Source organism: Pelobates fuscus, chromosome 11 (genome assembly GCF_036172605.1).
Source record: "Pelobates fuscus isolate aPelFus1 chromosome 11, aPelFus1.pri, whole genome shotgun sequence".
Classification (NCBI taxonomy): domain Eukaryota; kingdom Metazoa; phylum Chordata; class Amphibia; order Anura; family Pelobatidae; genus Pelobates; species Pelobates fuscus.
In genome coordinates this window covers 16,498,968-16,505,045 of record NC_086327.1, presented here as the reverse complement: position 1 = coordinate 16,505,045, position 6,078 = coordinate 16,498,968, and positions in this window count along the sequence as shown.

Below are 6,078 nucleotides of genomic sequence, written 5' to 3'. Positions count from 1 at the left end.
TAACATCAATGGATAAGAAATATTTTTGTATTTAATAATTAGACCCAATATACTTATAGCACAGCTTATAGCACATAAAAAGCTAGTCGCATGCACAAAATTACAGTCACATATATAAACACACTGCCATATGTATATAGTCCACAATATTCTTGTCTCCAAGTTCTACTATAATAATGCTAGATCTACAATTCTATATATTGGATTACTATCATTTTTGTATGGTATTTGGCGCAACCTGTTTTTTTTCCCTATTGCGTTTAATTATATTTTGGTGAGCGTAAGGGAGTTTCTCAGCTTCACAAGTGTTTACTGCCTTCTGCATATCCTCTGTGGTTAACATAGTGCTTATCCATAATTGTATATATATAACATTTTATTTTTATATATTTATTCTTTGTAACACTCTGACACTCCTGATGATCCCAGTAACTGACATCGGGTGAAACGCGTGTCGGGTCTGTGATTTGTTATATGATAAACGGTTATTGTTTCACTTGAGACTCCACTATGATCAATAAAATAGAATTTCAACTTCCCTGAAATCGTTGGTCCTACTTTGTCTTTTTTGTTTTTTTAATGTTTAGAGTGTAGATGTTCTTGCAATATCATTTCAGCTACCATGAGGTATCTGTTTCCTTATGGTAAATTATTTTGTTAGTGTGTTTCCATTTGGTGTATGGCGTGGAACAGGGGCAGGCTGGCAAATATGTAGGGACTATTTAGAACAAAATGAAATTGTAGAGGTAACTGTGTGGGAACAGTCAACCCATTTACCACCTCTGCTGCCTTTCCACAGATATTGTTGGAACTCATTTTTTCAAAAATGGATTTTCTGAACTTTTTTCAATTTTGATTTATCTATATCATCTTTTTTATCTTTATTTTCTATATGTCCCAATTTATAAGCCTACCAATTCGGATTTCATGTTTTGAGTACTGATAGATGGGAGCCAAAAGATCGGAATGACTTCTTACTAGAGCATCTTCAGCATTATTACACTTCTACATAGAAAGCTAGTGACATCTAGTGGTTACTTATAGATATCAATGAATATTTTTTGTTAAAAACTGTATATGACTTAGAAGTTATTAGATTGAAACGTTGTAACCACGCGTTCGCTCCAACTTTTTGTGACATAATTCAAGATAAAATACAATGTTTGTGTTATTCAATCTAAAATCTGTGTCTTAGGAAATCTCTCTCACACTGAGTGATGGACAATGAGTGATTTACACTTTTGGGGGAAATTTGACAAATTGTCTGAATAAATATAATGTACAGCTTAACAATTGTATCATTACCCTGTTTTGGAACCACCCACTTTAGAAGAAAGCCTATTCACTTCTATTTTTTTGTGTATATATTTCCATTTTGATCACTGTGTACTCATCATTAGTATTATTTCATCTAGTCGTTCATTTGTTTTGATGCAAAGCAGATAAACTTGGCGTGTTAGTTGCGTAATTTAGACTGTTTTATCAAATCATAATAAGAGTTATATTTTAAGTATTTAGGACTAATAATACATTCATCAAACTCTCACTCTGACATCTATGCACAAGCAAATAATCTCTGTCACCTAGCTATTTGCACAGATGCTTACAAACTCACAGCCTGCCTCTTTCCTCCACACACTAGTCACTGGGTATTGCCACATCCACCACTACTACAGTCTTCCGTTCCTTGTCTACCAACACGACGTCAGGTTGTTTGGCCAGTACTTACTTGTCTGTCTGGATCTGGAAGTCCCACAGGATCTTAGCCGCATCATTCTCAACTACTCTTTGAGGTATCTCCCATCTGGACTTAGGCACGTCCAGACCATATTCTGTGCAGTTGTGTCAGCACACAATCCCAGCAAATTGGTTTTGCCTCTCAATGTATGCTGTTCCTGCTAACATCTTGCAACCAGCCACTATGTGCTGGATTGTCTTAGAGGTCTCTTTGCACAGTCTGCACATTTGGTCTTGCCTGGTGTCATAGATCCTCACTTCTATTGATCTGGTGCCTGTTCCTGTACTGCTAAGATGAATGCCTCAGTGCTGTATTTCAGCCCTGTCTTTTCCAACCAAGGGTAGGAGTTTGTCACATGCGCTATCTACTAATGGTACACCCCATGGAGAGGTTTGTCTTGCCATGGAACATCATCCTTTTCTTCATTCTTTTCTTTCTTCTGAAGTCGCAGGCATTTCCTTAGCAGTTCATCTTTGGGATCCATCTTCATAATGTACTTTCATCCTCTGTGCTCTGTGTTTCATCCAGGACTGTGGCCTTGACACTCATCAGGCCATGACGTCCTTCCTTCTGGCAGGTGTACAGTCTCAGGGAGCTGGATTTTCAGGTGTATTCCTCCATTCATAGTGAGTAGTTTCCGGGTCTTGACATCCATGGTGACTAGCTCTTCTCTTGGCCAAGTTATTATTCCAGCTGGTTACCTGATAACTGGTAGGGCATATGCGTTGATCGCTTGGATCTTGTTCTTGCCATTGATCTTGGGACTCCAAGACCTGTCTGACTCTCTGAAGGTACTTGGATGTTGCTATCCTTCTTGCCTCTTCCTCATGGTTTCCATGTGTATGTGGTACCCCCCATGGACTTGTAGCTGTTCTCTACATATGCTATTTGGCCTTCTGGTATTTGAACTCCTTCTGGCCTGACCATCTTGCCTCTTTTTGCTATCATCCCACAATTGTATAATCTAGATTACATCCCAATGTTCTTGCCGTATATCTTAGTTAGGTGGATCAGTGAGTCAAGGTCCTGCTCATTCTTGGCATACAGCTTGATGTCATCCATGTAGAGTAGGTGGCTGATAGTAGCTCCACTCTTGAATCTGTTTCCATATCCACTCTTCTTAATGATCTGGTTAAGGCCTATGCAGAACAGCGTCACCTTTATTGTTCACTTGAGTTATTGTCCGGGAATTGACTTCTAGAGTTGTTTGCCCATTGGGTTCTTGGTGAAGGTTCTTATTATCGTGTTCACCTTGTATAGAGTCAAACATTCCAGTATCCATGTGTGGTGAAAGTAACCTCGCCACTTGTACTTGGAGGGGCCTGCTTACCAGCCTCCTGCTCACAGACTATGGACCCTGCGGGGAAACCTGTAAAAGACTACTGAACTCACCGACTGTTTGCACTGATTTCCCTGGAACTGTTTTGGGCATAGGACCATGTGCACGGTCGGTCAAAACTAGACTTCCAGGAGATTCCTGAACTAATCTGGGTGATTTTTGGATATGTTGTTCACCCAGATCGGGGCTATCAGGGGATGTATGTATGGGGATTATGGGGTTTTATGTGTTTTTAAGGTACTTTTTGAGGTTTCATAAAACTGTGTGTTTTTCTGTGCTTGGAGATAATTGGGTTAGATTAGTACAGTTCCTGATTTGATTATATCCCAAGCACAGAGGAGGGATTATATTGTTTGTGTATGGGAGTGTCTCAATGTATGACTCTGTTTTTATTGGTTTATTCACTTTGTGTCCCTGTGCCCAACAAGGTCCACCTGGGTGTCACCCTAGTTGGGAAACTTGCATAAAAGGCCAGTGTGCCTCCATTAAAATTCTGTTCCTGCTTACCATCAACATAGAGTCTCATCTCATGTGAGGGGGAAACAGCTGTATTTATACTGGAGATTTCTATATCACTATACTCCCCATGAATTATAATCACTGGCTCTTATAAGAGCTGTTCCTGCTATGCTCTCTGGGAGTAGGAGAGGTCTGCCCACTGGATCCCGTTCTTGGGTCCAGGGTGGGTGAAGGACGGCGAGACCCCGGCGCAGCTGCATCACTGGAATTCCTCGAGCACTAGGAGCATCGATTGGTGGAGGCACTCGGTCGGAGTGCCAGGTCCATCACACCATGTATGTGGCATTGTGTCACAGGCTTTCATGTAGTCAATCCAGGCCGTACACAGATTGGTCTGTCTGGTCCTAGAATCACGCATTACTGGTTGGTCTACTAGTAGTTGGTGTTTTGATCCTCTGGTGTTGTTTTCAATCACCTTCTGAGCATTGCTCATGTACTGACTCATATGTCCATTGATCTTGGAGGCTATGATGCCTCACAGGACCTTCCATGTTGTGGGAAGGCAGGTTATTGGTTGGTAGTTAGATGGTGTTGTTCCCTTGTGAGGGTCCATCAGGACAAGTGTTGTTCTGCCTTGTGTTTGCCAGTGAGGGTTGGAACCTGTTGAAAGCACAAGGTTATGTAGATCCTGTAGATATATATGGTGGTTTGCCTGCAGCTGTGCACATACCTTGGATGAATATTTGGTAAACCAGGAGGGAATTGATTTAACATCTGCTTCTGTGGTGTATCTGCTCAGTCTAGTTGCCAGTGCTGTCAGTCTTTGCTTAGCTGTTTCCAGTACCTCTGGTTCTTCCTCTCTGCTACACCACCTTCATGGCTACTTATGGCCTGGAAGAAAGAAGACTTAGTCTAAGGTAAAGGAAAGGCTTTTTTTTACCATAAGAACAATAAGGATATGGAATTCTTTGCCTGAAGAAGTGGTTTTATCAGAGTCGGTACAGATATTTCAACAGCAACTAGATGCATCCTTGCAAAAACATATTATTAAATTATATACTTTTCCAACTGTAGGGTAAACGCTTTTTGATCCAAGGATAAATCTGACTGCCATTCTGGGGTCAAGAGGGAATTTCTTTTCCTAGTTTGTTGATAAATTGGAAGTGCTTTAAATTGTTTTTTTTTGCCTTCTTTTGGATCAACAGCAAAAAAAACAAATGTAAGGAAGGCTGAACTTGATGGACACATGTCTCTTTTCAGCCTATGTAACAATGTAACTATGTAACTACCTATGTAACTATGAAGAAAGCCATAAAATACACTGCTAGATGTACTGACCTGGGATGAGTAGAGCAGTCGACATACACTTAGGTAGGTGCAGCAAGTAAGTAGACATGCAAATGTAGGATGTCTGGAATGGTACCATATCGAATGAAATGGGAGAAGTGTGTCAAACACCTCATATACTTGTGTGTGGCAGACTGAGGTCAGTTTGGTGGTTCCAGTTCCACCATATAGGGCTTGTACCCAAATTAAAGTATTGAACAGAAACTAAATATATTGGAGACTCACCGAGGTGAGGCTCATAGACTGGGTTTAATACAATACATACTGAATAACTTAATACATATAATAATGACTAAACCAGACGCACTATGAATAGATGCAGTATCTATATTGATCTAATTGGTAACTCAAAGTATAGGGTATTGGGTTCTTCAGTATGTATTGTATTAAACCCAGTCTATGAGCCTCACCTCGGTGAGTCTCCAATATATTTAGTTTCTGTTCAATACTTTAATTTGGGTACAAGCCCTATATGGTGGAACTGGAACCACCAAACTGACCTCAGTCTGCCACACACTCTCATAAGTATATGAGGTGTTTGACACACTTCTCCCATTTCATTCAATTTTAAAAGGGTTCAAGACCCAATATTCACAGGTCAGTGTTATTTCAGAGATCACTAACTATAATTTCTCCCTTAGTCATGACTGGTTTTCTATCAAACAAAAGGGATTTCTCCACTTGGTGTCTCGATGCAGATCAGGTGTTCTCCGAATCCCATCTAGATACCACACAATCTAATTATACCTTAACTGCCGGTTTTAATACCCTCTCTAATCTCTATAAACAGCAGATAAGAACTAGCTGGGAAATCGCCTCACTTGAGAATTATCTCAAACAGGGTCTCATACCTAGAGGCCTGAGGGTCCCAACAACTCCCTCTAACCACATTGAAGAAGAAGATTTCATTAAGGAGTGGGAGGAAGCAGCAGGTCAATGTTCAACCCGTTTTATGGAAATCATTTGCAAATATGAAAAGAAAAAACTCCAAGATATAGGGACAAAGGTGGATAATGAGATTGATAAAATTGATCAGTTCAAAACAGATCCCACCTTTGCACCTAATGAAACTAAATTGCAGTCTAACTTGGAGAGATACCAGCAAACTATAAAACAGAGGAAACATCAAAAATTCCTCAGAGATCATAAGGATTTTAAAACTGTTTATAAAAAATTCCAACGAAGAAGGAAGGTA